General features: G+C 34.3%; 1 long non-coding RNA gene and 1 other non-coding gene across 2 annotated transcripts in view; one reads left to right on the top strand and one right to left on the bottom strand.

The window, feature by feature from the left end:
* The window catches only part of LOC118188166 (uncharacterized), a 78,376-nt gene that overhangs the window by 51,229 nt on the left and 9,268 nt on the right, over positions 1-17,879 (bottom strand). The window lies entirely within an intron of this gene.
* TRNAI-GAU (transfer RNA isoleucine (anticodon GAU)) lies at positions 1,792-1,863 on the top strand. The gene has a single exon. It is a non-coding gene; the product is annotated as a tRNA-Ile (tRNA).

Raw genomic sequence — 17,879 nt, 5'->3', positions numbered from 1 at the left:
ACTGCTTGTAGATCAAAACTACAACAAATCCTGGGTTTCCTCTTTCAGAGGAATCATTTACACATAGTTATACATATATAATTGACAAAATAATTTCAAGTGACATCCTTAAAAGGACATAACTTTCAAGAAAAAATAATATTCTGAGATATTTTCAGAAAGTCATTTTGATATCAGAATGCGGGTAAGCCAAAATTTAACTACAACCAGAAAAGGAGAGTCACAGAAAGTATGAATAATTCGGTTTTAGAGCGTAGCACTTACTTAAAATGCAACAGACTTGAAAATTCTTCAAGTAATCCATACGTTTTTCAAATGTCATAAAAATGCTTTAATTTTCAACCTTAAATATAGAAGAATTATGAGGAAGTAATAATAAAAACTGTTCTTGCCACTGCAGGTGTTGATGAAAATTGTAATTTTACTTTTTTTAACAGCAACGCGGCCACCGAACTTGAGCCACATTTGATTGCATTCTCTTGGTAAGTAGATTTAGTAGAACTTACCCGGCGTTGAACTTCTTATTTTTACAAATGTGATAGCTGTTGAAGACAAACTTAGTGAGTTCGGATACTATTTGAACGTTGTTGCCATGAGTAAGGAAAAATGATATTAAAACTCTTACCTTTCTGGAGCTAATCACAAGACGATAGATACAAACACGATAGAATAATGATATCCCCCGCCCCCCCTCACAGCAACACAGGAAGGGAAAAAAAGAGAGAGAGGGAAAAAAAAAACCCGAGAGTCAGACAGAGAAACAAGCGTTTTTAAAGAAGTGCTATTAGTCTTGACTCTCAGTGATATTAGTTTTGACCGTATCACTTTTCAACTAAAAAGATGTTGCCACTTAATGTTATCATCATGTATTACTTTTAAAGAAATAATATTAATCGTTTGTTCTTTTTACTTTAATTAGTTATATATATATTAGCTTTATACGAATAGAGAATATTTGTTTTATATATATATAATATATACATGGCAACATTTAACACGCCAATAGGAAAGCGATGTTTAATAATAAACTTTATGATAGTATAAATGAGACCAAGAGCAGACTGATAAACTGCGAGCTCAGCAGCAGCGCAACTTCATTACTAATTCATTATTCATTATTAACTTCATCATCTTTAACTTCATTATTAAACATCGCTTTTCCGATAGAGTACTAAATGCAAATATATTTTAGCAATTACATTAATGACAATGTATAGGGCAAAATACATTTTTAGGTTTTCAATTCATATATATTTGAGCTGTGCATTTTAGGTGGGCCCGCATTAGCTACATAAGAAATTTGATACTCTTACTGCTGAAACGTAAAGAGGTTATTCTTTTCTTTAAACAATTTTTAATTTTGTTTGTGAGTTGATTTAATAGTTATGATAAATAAGTATTTAAATATTACTAAAAATATGTATACTGAAACTGTCTAAAATTTCAATAACAATTGATCGAATGGTTTTAACTGACTCATTGTTGGTACGTTTAAACTAACCACCTGACAAGAGGAAATGTGATTTCGATGCAGTGCGCTACCAAAACTTTTTTTTTTTTTTTTTTTTTTTTTTTTTTTTTTTTTTTTTTTGTTTTTCCTGGGTTTGAGAAATTTATTGTCTTTTATTATGAGACCTTCATTATGAAATTCAGGATATTAATTATAAAGCAAACTCTCGTTCCCTGTGTTGATCATAAAGTTCATTCAGGCTGAATCAGAGAGAATGCTAGATATACTTAGTTAAAGGCTTTTAGTCATGTTATAAGGTATTTCTCCCACTTCCCTAGCGTGCCTTCGTGGTGTAACGGTAGCACGCTGGGCCGATATTCCAGAGGTCCGTGGTTCGATTCCCGGCGAAGGCGTTTGCTATTTTTCATCTTTTCTGCTTCCAATTAACCTAATGACTCTACAAGTGGCGCCCGAACTAAAAGGTTTGTGGATAATGATTCTCCACATCGAAGATTTGGCGACTAGGTCCCCTAAAACCCTAGTCGCTCTTTAAAAAAGTGAGTATATAAGGTATTTCTCCCCCTTCCCTAGCGTGCCTTCGTGGTGTAACGGTAGCACGCTGGGCCGGTATTCCAGAGGTCCGTGGTTCGATTCCCGGCGAAGGCGTTAGCTATTTTTCATCTTTTCTACTTCCAATTAACTTAATGACTCTACAATGCTACAAACGATGAGATCAGTGTATAAATTCAGAAGGCAGCAGCTTCAAGAGGAATACAAATCAAACAGCATTCAAACATGATTTCAAATTTTGATTGGCTTTGCCCAGTTTTCTTTTAATTCAATCTTGCATACCACCCTTTCGTGAGATAACTCGAAAAAAGAATAAGTAAAGAAAGAAAAAGTACTGTAAGTCATTACATTCTTAAATTTATATATTTTCTAAGTGCTGTAAGGTTTCTGAAAGCTAATACAAAACTCATTTGGTCCTTTCAAAGATATACGCTTAAATTAAGAGTGGGGTTGGGAAAATATTGAAGAGTGACATGTGGAATAAAACTGAATACAATAAAATCTATGTCAATGAATTGTAATAAAATTTACTTCAATCAGCTTTGCTCTCTTGCCTTTAGCGTAATTAGGAATGCTGAATATATCTCTCTATTTAAAAGAAAATCTCTGAGAAAATTTCTACACTGAATGTTCAAAATGACATAGATGAAAAAAAGTTTTAAATAATAGTCGGTGTTATTTAGTGTTTGAAATTGATTCCAGTTTTACTTTTATTAAAATTCCTTTCAACAAATTTTTATTGCAGATTTTTGCAGATAATTCATGTATGTGGATAATTCATGTATTTTCATTTATTTTTTCTTTCAGCTTTTGTAACTTGCAGTTTAAGCCGGAGAAAGGAATCCTTTTTTTCTTTTTTTCCTTCGGAAGAAAATCACACATTTTAAATTATCATTTTTTTAGACATAGTATAACTGATGTGGAAAGCCCTGAAAATCTTTTTCCCCTTTTATTCAGTGTTTTTTTTTAATATTTATTCCAATAATTCACGCTATTTTGGATAACTGCCTACAGTAATCACTCAACTAAATAAGATGAGAAACTGAATTTATAATCTTAGCTATCCAAACTGACATAAAACAGAGCACGTTATCTTTGCTGGGAAACGAATTTAGACTTCCACATTGCCGTTCCATACATTAAAAGCTATACCAACGTCTTTTCAGAATTTTTATCCTGGTATGCTTTGAAAGATATTTTTTCCTTATAGTTTTAGATGCATTAATTATCGTTTGACTCGAAAACCATCTGTACATTCAGCTATCTTTTCGACTTCAGTAAGTTTCTTTCTTACGTAAAGAGAAAGAAGAGCTACTTATTAAGGTATTCTGATAATCTGGAGATGATTTCCAGCTTTAGTAAAGCGCTTTAGTAATCGAGTAGTTCACACAGCCCTCTGTTATAAAAGTGAAGATTATAGCTGAGTATGGCCAGATTACAATTTGCTGTTTTAATTAATAATGAAATACCTTGAAAATATTTCTGATTACATGTAGGTAAGTAATTTGATGAAATAAGGATAGGATTTTTCATTTAGTAGTTATTTTGCTTAAAATTTAGAAACTTTAACTTTTCAGCACTGTTCGAATAACATGTATGAAATTTTAAAAGATAATTTTATTAAGATTATCACTTTAAGATTATTCATTTCAATAAAGAATTATGCTGGAAACAATGCTGCGTGTTTAGAATGTACTCACATTTTAAAGTTGGCTGTCAGAAATATTCCTCTTCGCACGTGAGAACGAAGTAAGTGAGAGAATAATTAAATTTTTGTTTAAAATTCAATCACAGAGAAAGGTATCTTTGCTATTGACAACTAAACATGAATTTACTTCAAGGTTAATGCAAATAAAAGAGCTAAAATTTCATGAATTATAGTTCCTATTCCATAATTATAATGAGTAAATACGCTGTTTTGAAGAATTCAAATCAGTTCTGAACTTTATTTTTATAATTATATTTATACCGTATTAAATTCTAGCAGGAGATTATGGTACAATTATTTTTCCTTTTCATTTTTAAATCTCCTGGAAAGATAGATTTAATTTTAAAAGCATCTGAAGCTTGAAGGTGTTAATAGCCTGCAACTTTAACTAATGAAAAACTGAGCGTTCATAGCTAAGTTTCTAAATCTGTGGGTTAATTATGTCAAACACATTCAAAACTTTTTTTTTCTTCCCACCCCTTTCCTTGTGCGTGTTTGTGTTTAGTTTTCAAACCACTAAGTAACAAGTAAAATAAAAATCGAAGTCCTCTCATAATGTTACCTATGAGAAACAACACGGAACAATACGAAACAATAGTTTTCAAGTGTTGCAGAAGGTGTAATTTCTCCTTGACCTTCTATGACTCGAAAACAAATTATTACTACTGCGAGTAAATTTGGCTCCACTTTACCCTCAACGAAAATCTCATAGATCTTGTTCCGGGGGACAGAAAACCCTCCAGTGAGACCAGTTGACCACCGGAGGAGTCGGAACAAAATGGCAGATAAAGTTAAGGTAGTCCAAAGTGCTTTTTGACAAAGACGTATTGGGGCATTTACTAACGAGGTAACTACCGAATTAAGTGCTCAAAAGATGAAGTTAATCACTTAGCTAAAGAACTTTGTCTTTTGTGTACTTTCTTATCGTTGCATTTGATCCTCGAAGATCGACATTGTTAGTTGTAGGACTGAAAAATAATAAAATGTGTAGGGAAAAAATATATAAATTAGCATGCATGAGGAAAGAGGCTTATGGCCAGTTTACGGTTTCGTGTTCCACATCGCACCAAATACCTGATTTGCTATTTCTAAATACGCCAATGTCACACACTTGAAATTAATTAGCATTCTTTAAAACTTTTTTCCTCTTCGCCCCTCCCCCCCCCTTTTTTTTTTTTTTTTTTTTTTTTTTTTTCCTCGTTTTGGCGATTACTTATAACTGGTCTTAATTTTTTAAATTGGCATAAAATGATTATTCAGAATCTTAATGAATCTTAGAAATTCAGTCTTTCATTTGAATTGATTTTTTTAAAGACATTCGTTACTTTAGACTTCAGTTTAAAACGTCCTGTTAATTTTTTATGATTGCGGACACAAAGAATTTATTTTGCAAATGTATATTTACGTTTTTGATTAAACAGAAGAGCAGTCTTAGATATTTTTGAAAGATATGCCTCTTAGTGTAAGGAAGAAGAGAGAATAAAAAGAATAGAAAAAGAAATAAAGAACATCATATTTACGTCAGTTAAAAAATCCTCCTAAGTTTTTTTTTTTTTTTTTTTTTTTTTTTTTTGTGTGTGTGTGTGTGTGTTGCATCTTTATTATACGTATCTTTTTTCCGAAGAGATAAAGAAAACCAGATTTTTAATTGAATTGTTCGCTCTTTACTTTTTTTCTTGTTTTGTTGCTTTTAATTTATTAAGTCAAAGCACATGAAGAGTATCTACCTAAGTGGAGGGAAGCCTTCGGAAAGGATAGCGAATATAGTATACGCAGGGGAGAACCAGGAAATCAATAGGATATACAGCCGGCATATCTAGTGTTAAGAAAAAATTATAATACACTCTATAACAAAAAAAAAAAAAAAAATCGACTCACCAAGAGGAGTTTTCCGATGGAGACACAAACTGGTGAATAGGAAGATTGTGTACAGAATAGAAAATGGTTAAAATTTCAGAAAAGCATAATGATTTATTTCAGAGTTATATAGTTACGAAGTAAGGAGCTCACTAAGGTGTTGACCCACCTCTAGCGTGGATGCAAGCTGCCACACGGAGTGACACAGATTGTAAATCTCCGGGATGATTTCCTGAGGTATTTCTCGCCAAATTTGCTCCAATTGTCGGGCTAGGTCATCAACATTCCCTGGTAGATGCAGTCGCCTTCCCATCATATCCCAGACGTGCTCGATGGGAGAGAGCTCTGGCGATCTGACTGGTCAAGGAAGTGTTTGGCAAGCTGTAAGACATTTCATAGCAACACGTGCCGTATGTGGTCTGGCATTATCTTGCTGAAAAATAAGGCCAGTATACTGCAAAAAGAATGGTAGCAAAACAGGTCTTAGAATGTCGTCGACGTACAGCTGTGCTGTAAGTGTGCTTCTAATGACGACCAAAGGGGTCCGGCTATCAAGGGAAATAGCACCCCATACCTTAACTCCTGGGTGAGGGCCTGTGTAACGTGCAATAGTGAAAGCAGGATCGGCACACTGCTCTGGGCGTCTCTAGGCAAGTCTTCGATGATAGTCACGACACAGTTGGAAGCGGAATTCGTCGCTAAAGCTATACGTCCCCAGTCAGCATCATTCCAACCTTATCGAGCCGAACACCACTGCAATCTGTCTCGACAGTGTACAGGTGGGAGTGGCAGGTGGCGTAATGGTCATAAATTTCACTCTATTAGCCGTCTGCGTATGGCCATGATGGACACCCGTGTGCGGGTCGCACGTCTGACGGTTGATAGCGATGAATCAAGCGCTTTGACAGCTGATCTGACAATCACTCTGTCCTGATGATCTGTTGTGGCCCCAGGTCGATCGCTACCATCATGACGCTGAAATCTACCATAGTCCACTCATTTTTGCCAGCATCTTCTAATCGCCGGATCGCTTCGACTTATATGACGAGCGATTCTCCAGTTTGCCCAACCTGCCTCTTTATATCTAATCATACGACCTCTTTCAGACTCTGATAGTTGCTCGTAATGAGCTCGCATCTTGCGGCGAGGCATTTTTTCAGTCGTTGAAAGGTATCCTAAATCACAATGCAACAGAAATTTTTAACAACAGTTCAAGAACAGCTTCTTATATACATCGGCTGGATACGCAATTCCGATGCGTTGGAGATCGCAATATTCATTCATTGGACACCAAATTTTAATCATTTGCATATTTGGTCAAAACATTTACGCATACAAAATTTCAACGCAATCGGATGATTCCATCTTTGGTGCATCTTAGAGTGTATTTTTTGTCTTAGAGTGTATTTAGCTATGGTCCTCCGATGTACGGACAAAATCTTTCGTAAGTATCAATTTGAGTATAGAAAAAGTGTGCTAGCTTATATAAAAATGTAAATAGAAAATAATTACATGCTATTATGTTTTTATTCTGACATGATCAAATACACAGCCTGATTTTCCAGCATTACCTCAATAATCGAGCAAATTGAAAACTGAAGTTTTTGGAATTTTACCATAATATAATTTGAAATTAAAATCCTAATAGTTTTTGAGACCTACCAGTGGCCGAGTGATTAAGGCAATTAGTAATTCAACCAGAGCTTAATTCCTGACGAACGAGTTGGTTTCACGGTTATTCTTATGCGTAATGCAGATATGGAGGAAACTCTGAATTTTTTTAGACAGGAGTAGACAATATTCGCTGAGAAGAAATTATTTTTAAAGGTGCGAATCTGAACTCTTTAATCTCTAGGCAGATTTTAATTTATGACAACTGCAGTTTATCTATCGCTTTTATAATATATTTCCTAATTTAATTGTTTATAATGTCATTTTTAATTGTTTTTATAATGTATTTTATAATATATTTATAATATATTTTGACAGAAAGGAAAATAGAGCTCAGGCGAAAGCACTCCTGAGCTATAATGTCTAGGATTTTAAATTTTAACTAAATCCAGAATAATTCCTTCAACGTTTAGAATTAGCATACTGAAATGAAGCTCTAACTCGTGCCACTCTATTCAGATGGTTTACAGAATTTCGTATAGGATGAATTTCGTGTAGGACGAAATTCTCTCCTGGAACAACACACAGGACGATCTTTGTCAGCTGTAGTCTCAGAAAATGTGCCGGTCATATGAAAAATGTTTATAAAAAATAATCGTTCTACCCACCAAGTGAACTTAACAGCTATAAATGAAATTATTCGTAAAGAATTTTTGAGTGAAAAAATTAGTTTGTCGTTGGGTCCACCATACGTTAGCACTGCACCAAAATGAGGAACATTCCAGAATGAGTAAAGAAACCCAGAATTTATTTAATGATGGTGGTCATGGCATTATTTCTAAAATCATATTTGGTGATGAAACCTATTTACCGTTTTTTAACGTTCCAACACGTCAAGAAAGTAAAGTATTGGTCCTTGAATTTGACCGCAAATCAACAACATTGAAAACACAACAAGCATTGAAAATTCAGAGTTTCCTCCATATCTGCATTACGCATAAGGATAACCGTGTAACCAACTCGTTCGTCAGAAATTGAGCTCTGGTTGAATTACTAATTGCCTTAATCACTGGGCCACTGGTAGGTCTCAAAAACTATTAGAATGCCATTTCCTTAAGAAGTACAGAACTTATCAAAGCTATCAAGTTAGAAGGATAAAATGTAGTTGTAGCTAATTCCTCCACTAAGTGTCTTACAGAAATTTATTAAGAAGTGAATATTAGACGATCAGTGCTGATCATGATAATCCATCTTCTCATTCGTCAAAATTCACAATTGAATTTTTTGACTAAAAACGTGCTGAAGTCTTGGAATATCTACCCTATTCTATTAATTTTCCTGTGTGACTATTCCTGTGCGGCTATTTTTTAATCTAAATCAAAATTTAGTGGCCGTCGTTTTTATTCCAAAGAATAGATGGATGGAGCTTTAAAACTATATTTTTCAACTCCAAGAAATAGATGCCTGGAAGCATTTAATTTTTGGAAAATTCGCCTACTAAAGTGCATTGATGTTGGAAGGAACTAAACTGCTGGCTATTAAAATTGCTTCAAAATGAAGGCGGCAGGCCCCAAACTTCATATTTGCATGAAAGATGCTATATGCTGGGAAACGCAAATGATTAACATTACAGCGCATGCGCATAATGCAGTAATATGCGCATAATGAGTAATGCCATACACGTTGGCATAAATGGGAAGTCTGTGCAGAGGTTTTTCTCATTTAAAAATAGAATTTGAGCGTTATTTGTTTGTGTAAACGGCGTGTTGTGCCCTGTATAAGAAAGTGAAACTACTAGAAATACATAATGGAATCTGAGCGGTCCCGGGCCACTAAAGCCCTAGAGGACAGGCATGTTCTTCTCTCGGCCTTTCGGAATCATACAGCCACAGAATCAGGAACTTAGCTCATGTGCAAAACTACAAGTATCCTCATGGACAGTATTGCGACATATACAACATTACGCGGGGGGCTCAGCCCGGTGACCATTGTTGCGGCTTCTCTTGACGCTACAGCAAAGGCAAGCCAAGCATTCCTACAGTGGTGAGGCGAATGACAATGCTGGACAAAGGCAAGGCGCTACATCTTCTTTTCAGACAAATTCCGGTTCTGCATATAGCGTCATGATATTCATGTGATGAAGAATACTCACTTGTGGGGGCACCGAAGAGAATCAACTTTGCTCAGACCGTCAAACCTCCGCTGTCATAATGATCCCTTTCTCGGATACTGCAGGACAGGTAGAGGGCTCCTATTCACTACGGATGAAGGTACATTGAATATAAGTGTCTAGGCTGAAGCGGGACTCATCTGTGAAGGGAAAGGCCTACCATTGATGCTTAGTCCAAACTCGATGTTCTGTACACCACCGCTAAATGGGCTCACTTTTCGAAGAAGTAAACGAGAGACAAATAGAAGGTCTAGAAAACAAACAAGATCTTAAAACCCTATGTTCGCCTTTTCAAATGTGCAGCTGGTAGTCACTTCATTTTTATGGCCTCCATTCCTCATTGACGTTGGTTTAATCTCGTATATGATGTTCTTGAAAGTGAGGATATTGACTAGTTGGATTGGCTAGGTAGATCTCCAGACTTAAGCTTTATACAACATGTCTGAAATGCGCTTGGGAGGAATATTGCTACTCTCCTTCTCCTTCCCAGAACCCTCCAGGAACTTAGTTCCAGTGAAACCTAAATTTGTGTTTGAACACATACTTAAGCTTCAGCACACTTTAGAAATGCAAAATGTTTGCTGTCAACGATTTCGGGACTCGAATTTTGACGCTTGATTAGGAGCCACTATATCTCAATATGTAACATAAACAAACTTCCTTCTTGGGAACAGACAGAAATTTTCATTTATACGAATAGTTTAAAAGGAAATATGCGCATAATGTTATACTGGCTATAGTTTCTGTTTGTTGTAGAACACAATTAGCATGTACTATTAACATGGTATACATTTTTAATACAAATGACATCCTATTATTTTATAGCAGTTAAATATGCCAGGAGCGTAGCCAATGCCTTAACAACGCATGGTGACTCTCAGACTCAAACTTAGATGTAACCCAAGGCATAAACTTAGAAAGCCTTCTATTTTATGGGCTATGCGTCTCTTGCTCAGTGATAGGATGTTTTCAGACTTTATTTATTCTAAATAATATCTTAAATGTCATAGTTGAGAATAAGACTTTTGATAGCCTAGTCAAAAGTCTACCAGAAGCAATAGTATTCCATATATAAATAATTTGATCTAAAATCGTTATTTAAAAGGTTGACACTCACGTTCCTCCTAGCGTAAAATAGCAGTAAAAATAAAGCACTAATAACACTAGCCGAAGGATTTACGTCCTCTTGCTTCATGTTCCAAAATAACTTCTTATTTTCGGACCGAGACTGAATCAAATTTTATGGTGCACAGGCTGTTCGTGTCATTATCGTTTCCGACTCAGAAGTAGAAATATACTTCTGAGCAGGTTACAGATTTGAATCGTTAAATGTTTGGTTTCTCATATGATAGTATCACTTACGGAGGCTCCATTAGCTGAAACACCGGTATCAAAAACATTCTCAAATCCGCGCTTAGAAGAAGACCTGTACAACGCAACCACCCTGACAAATAAAAAATTCTCGACATGAAATCAGTTGCAACACCATGCAATCTTCATTAAAAACTATTTAAATATTAACAATATACATGCAAATAAACTTTAATACAAATTTTTGAATTTGAGTAGTCTTGTTCTTCTCATACTATACTCAAGTTGTTGTTCACAGTTTAATATTCATGTGTCATTCATACGTTAATTTTCTTTGAATTATTTTCTCTGATCTTTGCATCTGATAAATTAGAAACTTCTCTGATCCACTAAATTGCATATATGATATTTAGCTTTTCACTGTATTTAAATGTAGTAATCGTTTTCGAAAACTAAATGTCTGTAATTACTGTTTTAATCACTGTATCTAATGCCTTTTTTAATTTATTGTATAATTATAGTAGAGCTGGATTACTGTATTCTGTCATACAGCATCTGTTCTGAAACTATATAATTGTCAGTGTATTTTATAATTTTTTTAAATCATTGTTGTCACTTGTGGGATAGACTATGGCCGATGTCTCATATAACTATTGTTTGCTGTTGTAGTTTATTAATTAGTTTGCTACGGCTATTACCTTTTCTTGTATTTCGGGATTAGGTGAGTGATTACGCATCTCTACAGGTTTTTGTATAAATATTCCATATAATGCTCAGTTTGCCGTTCATTGTGTATATTATGGTATTACTAGCAACTGACTTCTTAACACTATGTTCTTAAATCACCTCATATTGTTAGAACAGTTTCCCGAACAAGTTCTACCTTATCATAAATTTCATTTTATATTATACATTAGAATCAAGTCTGAGGATAATTTTTTGCAATGAATAATCTATAGCAAAACCAAGCAGTGTGAACTCGTCCGTAAGCATATTTTGTATATTAGTAAAGCAATTAGTGCCGTCTGCCTTTTCATTCTGGCTGTGTGTTGGTTCGATAATTACATGATCTTCTCCGCGAACGGATATGCTGCTGTGAATACGAAGAATTAGGTCAGCTACCAGCTAGCCATCCAACGATTGAAGGGTTTTCTTAATCAAAGCTGAGATACAAATTTTCTTGTATACCAGCGCTTTGGTCTGCATCTAGGAATTAGGTCTTTGACAAGCGCTTAAGGTCTATGGTTAGCATCTATTGCTGAATTTAGAGATACTGTCACCCCGATGCAATTTTATGTTGAGTTCCCATTGCCTTTTTGTTTTATAGAGACTTTAGGTATTCTTGAAAGAAGGAGAGATGAAAAATGAACAACGCCTTCGCCGAGAATCGAACCACAGACCTCTGAAATACTCGCCGAGTGTGCTGACCCTACACTACGAAGGCCTGCTAAGAAGGCGGGAGAAATACCTTATATACCTCCCGACTGGGGTTTAGGGGACCCCAATCGCCAAATCCTGGGTGTGAAGAATCATCATCCACCACCCTTTTTAGTTCGAGCGCCACTGTAAAGACATTAGGTATTTTTGAAAGCAGGAGAGATGAAACCTGAACAAAGCCTTCGCCGGGCGAGCAATGGCAACACTGTTAAGGGAAAAAAAGTCTCCAGCTTGCAAGACTGTGTATCGGAAATTCTAAAGCTATTTTCTTTTTAAATATTTTTTGATATTGCTGTTGAATTTAATTTTATGATGTAAGGGCGAAGAATATGATATTTAATAAATAAAGGTAACACACAAAACGTTAAAAAAACGCCTCTTTGGGCGTGATATAAAATCTAAAAGCTCTCAGATTTTTATTATTATTATTATTATTATTATTACTTATATTTTTAGAATCGACATATACGTTGATAGCCGAAAAAAATAGATAGGATACTTAAACTATTAGACAGAACGTGTGAAAAACTGAATTTGATAGAATACTGAAGATTTTATGTTATACACTTTTATTAAATTTATGGACTATATTTATTCCTATCCAAAAGAAGAAAGATTAAGCATATATTTACATATATCTTAGATTAAGGAAATAACACATACATTCTTTTCTCTCCTTACATGAGTAGCAGTTTGTCATTTTAGCGAAAATAAAAGTTTAATTTATTGAAATACCCGGGTCCTCTTCCGAGAAGCACAGCCTAAAAAATTGCTCCCATTGACGAAAACTTCGACAACTTTAAGCCAATCCGCTGTTTCTCATAAAAATGTCAAGGACATCTTCATGACAATCCAGTGGTTATTTTAAAGGTGCGAGCAGTTTTATAAGAATTCAGTATTTTTAATAAACGTGACGAAAGTTTATTTCATCACCTGCTTCATTAAGTAATCAGTAATTGAAATCAAAATCGGACTTGCGCAAGGGTGAGTGAATCTTAATTAAAAAAAAAGAAAAAAAAAAACAGTATTCCTATAAGGGTGTCGACAATTGGTTTCAAGCAAGAAACTAATGTTCAGTTTGTACACGCTCCCTAATTCCACCCACCGTTATGAAAATTTATGCCCTTTCGAACAACAGCTAACTTGCAGGAGTTGTACGGCACCAATGCCAGGGCACCGTTATGAAAGCGTCTCCCAAATTCAAGTGTTAAAACTTTCATGCACATGACATGACTTTTCTGTGAGCTTTTTTGAACGCAGGGATGTTCAGCTTTATATGTGTGTGTCAAATATATGTCTGTATGTTTGTGTTCATATAAAATATTCAAAGAATTTAAAACCGTGTATGGACTGATGAGGGGAAGATGATATAAAAACCACTTTGCCAAGAGGTTTTACTTGTGCTTTAAAATAATAAGAGTACTAATGCTAACTTTATGGTAGACTTTACACAATATTGTTTTCAGTAATATCTCTTATGGAACCCAAAACGTTTCAAAACTTTTCTTTTTAACTGAATGCAGTTCATATATATATAAATATGAGTAACGCATGAATTTTTTTATTTACACTTCAAAATAAGAATAGTTACATCTGTAAAAAGATGATGAAAATATTATTTTGTGTTCTTAAGTATAGCAAAGCTCCAAATACAATAGTCTGCATGCTAGCGGACAAGAGGCAATGGCTAAAAACATGATTACTCAAAAAGAAAAGTTGCGTGTGGTCTATGTGATTTTATCTTTGTCTCGGCGGTAGAGGATGTTTAGTTGACGTCTGAACGTCATTAGTATGGCGGGTCCATAATTTATTCCCGGAAGTCAAGAATCTCTAAACCATAAAGTGGAAGCTAAAGATTCAACAAATCACATGATGTGCCAAGCTTTTATGTGTGACCGCTCTGAAAATATGGCACGGGTCTCATCGACTCTGCTATAAAAATACACGAAATATATTTAGGTGGTATATGATAGCTGAGGTATGCAATGCAATGCTAAGAAGAAAATACTCAGGTAGCCTAAGGCACTATACATGTTGCATATTTCCTTAGTTTACCGTCAGAATAAGAGTCAAAGATTCTCTGGATTGTTTATTTATTGGTCGAAAGTTCAGGATTTTTTCGGGCAAACTTAATGACTGTATCGAATTGCAATAATTCTTTTTCTCATAACTTCTCTACTTACGCGTATTATACACCTGAACACATTATTAATAGCCTTATTTATTAAATTATAATACTTCAGCTTTTTAACTATACATACACACACACGTGTGTATATATATATATATATATATAATGTTGTATGATCTTAAATTCACTTAATTCGAAAACAAGTTATTCTTCGCAATAGCTGCAAAGTAAGATAATAATAATTTATTTGCTAAAGAAATATTGATTATATTATCTCCTAATATTAATTTTAGTAGAAGTATCTAAAAAGAGTGAACCCATAGGTAGGAAGTTTAATTCCGAAAATTGTTTTAAAGTAACTTGAATGTAAATTGTTAAAAATGTTTTACGGGGACTTGAACTAAATCATGAATAACAAAATTTCAATTGGAAAAAGAATTGTTTTCAGACTTTTCTTATGCTGTACTAAAAAAATGGGCCTATTTCATAATCTTTAGTCTGTCAAATAGCTATTTGACAGTGAAAATTACTTTTTTCCTTTTCTTAATTTCTTCCTCGTTCCGACACGACAATTAGCCAGAAATCAGTTATTTTCCATTCACTAGTACATTCAAAATTTTAACAGACGTTTTCACTCACATAAAAACTCCGCAACAAACGTCCCTCAAGCATTCCTAGTCCCTCCTTATCCCATAAATTACTTCTCACAAGTTTCACCGCCTGAAATAATTCAAAGCCCCCGCTGCCGATAAAGAATTTCGGACACACAACCCTTCTGAGTAAGACGCCGAAGAAAACACTTTGCCCACATCCCACTAGAAAGAACATAAGTTAATTAATGCTTTTTCTGGCCTTTTATATCTTCATGTACATTCCCTTTTCTTATTATATATATATTAATTTTCAATTTTTATTATTTGATTTGTTTTTGCAAAGATTGCATTATATTTCTTAATTTTCTCATGTTTATTTCAATTACTTTGAGTTCTATTTCATAATTCCAATTTCCAATGTTTAATTTTTTACAAATAGTTTTGAATTAAAATGCATAAAAACGAGGGTGTCGGGGAACAATTACTCAAGTATTTTATCAATTTTACTACATAAATTGCTTTTCACTCAAAATTGTATTAGCGAAAATGCTTAATAAGAATGTGTTCTTTGGTACTCTACTTTGTTCTAAATCCCTTCACTTCACGGAAATATTTGGCCTAACTTAATTTGCCAGTTTGGCATCACCTTATTACTTGAGTAAAAGACGAAACACCTTTGTATTTATTTATTAATTATTGTTCATTGAACGGAAGTTGGTTTGTTCCCCTTGACAACTAATTTCCGATCAATGGCAATAATTACTTGCTTTTAATTTAATTCCTTTTTCCAACTGAAATTTCGTTATTCATGATTTAATTCAAGTTCCCGTAAAACATTTTTAACAATTTAAAACATACCAAAAATAATTTTTTAATTAAACATTTATAAGGTATTTCTCCCACTTCCCTAGCGTGCCTCCGTGGTGTAGTGGTTCTGCACACTGAGCCGGTATTTCATAGGTCCGTGGTTCGATTCCCGGCGAAGGTGGTTGCATATTTTGCATCTTCTCTGCTTCCAATTAACCTAATGACTCTACACATTCTCCTGGTCACATTGCACATTAACACAGTACTATATGTAAAACACTCAATACACTATAATTTTTATATCACATTGAACACTATACTATATTTAAGACACCTTACAAAACTCATTTCTACACTCAATACGCTATGAGTATCAGCTACGTATTACATTTAACTCTTGATTATATAACATAGACACTAAACCAAAGCATAGATTTATAACTCTTGATTATGTACAACATTATTCTTAATACAGAGAGCATTAACAAATTGTTAAAAATACACACTGAGGAAAAAAAATTATAGAATGCGAAAACATGAAGTCGCTACTTATTGCTGTGAATATAACATACAAAGTAAAGGCGTCTTGTTTGGCAATCCACAGCATTCTATACATGAAGCACAGTACATTTCATACAGAATGTATTCATAATTGTTTTGCTCAATATCTTTCATCACGCAGCTCTACATGCACTAGCTACATTATATACTGTTCTTGCCATACACACTATACTATTTACATTCTATGCTCTTTAATATATTACGTTGTAGTACTACAGTTGTAGTTATTATACTACCTGTGGCTCAAAGCATAGCTCTACATACTACGGGCACTTAATCAAATTAGACAGGGATAAGTGGACGGAGCACCAGAACTTTGCATATGCTCACACAGGTGCTGCTCCGTCTCATTACTGTACAAACCAAATTAGTCAATAAGTTTCTAAAAATACTGTTTACAAATGGCAGTTTTAAAAGCAGAAATCAAAGCAAAGCCCTCAGAAGTGATTAATTTTCGAGCCGCTCTCAACCAATAAGACACTGCTCGGGCCACATTTCGATGAATGCCAGACAAAAACTTACTCAGTATATCTGAGATGTTTTCTGTCACCTTTCATATTCAATAGACCTTGCCCTGTCAGATTTTCATCTTTTCGGGTCACTTCAAAATTCTCTGAACGGTCTGGTGTTCACTTCTTTGAAGAGTATTAAACAGCTCCTCGATAACTCCTTTACAAATAAGAACTTAACAACATTTTTTTTAAAAAAAGGAATTTTCTAGCTGTCAAAAAGATGACAAAAGTCATAGAACAAAATAGTGTTTAATGTGCTTCAATGAACTTTGCTTACGTTTTTTTGTACTGCTTCTTTTTACTTTATCTTCAGAAAAACGCAGAACTTTACGAATGACTCAGTATTAATCTATCTAAAAAACACTGAAAGTGCTTGTTTTAAACAAACATTTGACATAGCTTTTAGTGCCTCCTTTAAACACAGGAATACTTATATACTTATTTTTACGGGTTTTCTAGTAGAATATATCATTATCAAATATGGTATTTTGTAAAGAAAAGCAGAATACCCATGTTAACAAAATAGAATACAGCCACAGATATAGGCTCAGCTAAATTCAAGACAGACGGGTTTTTGATAAGGACAAACGGTATAATATACAAAGGAAAAAAAATTTCTTTGAGAATTTAATTCAAATTGGGAAAATTTCGTAATTTAGGTACATAACTTTGCTAGAAATATTGGGACATTTGAGAAGGCAGTTTTTTAATCAAACTCTAATAGGATATCCGACTGCCCTTTGCTGCTGCAAATTTTCTAATTATGTGGAAAGATTTTTTGGGAAGTTCTGGAATCACAAATAGATTCTGATACCATTTCTTCTTTATAGCAGCTGGCCAAATCAGACACATGTTTGGGGTTCATATGTTTGTTTTCCTATTTAAATAAATATGATAAAATAACGAAGGTTATTCGCCTAAGGGAAAGGATACCCTTAGTCCTAATTAAATAAATAATGAGTGAGGAAGTTTGAGTAAACTATTTCCTTTATAAATATGAAGCAAGTAGGATGGCTACACCCTCTGCAATGGTAAGAAAATGCGGAAGCCATTAGATGTTATACATAGTTGAAAGAATTTGTAGGCTGTAAAGAGGTTCTGGATATTATAAGAGGATGACATATGCCGTTAGATGGTCTCTCGTCCAGTGGCCCCTAAGAA

Source organism: Stegodyphus dumicola, chromosome X1, assembly GCF_044657685.1.
Source record: "Stegodyphus dumicola isolate Sdum_Otavi_A_Nest chromosome X1, ASM4465768v1".
Classification (NCBI taxonomy): domain Eukaryota; kingdom Metazoa; phylum Arthropoda; class Arachnida; order Araneae; family Eresidae; genus Stegodyphus; species Stegodyphus dumicola.
Note: the sequence above shows the minus strand (reverse complement) of the source record. Positions and strands in the feature narration are given on the sequence as shown.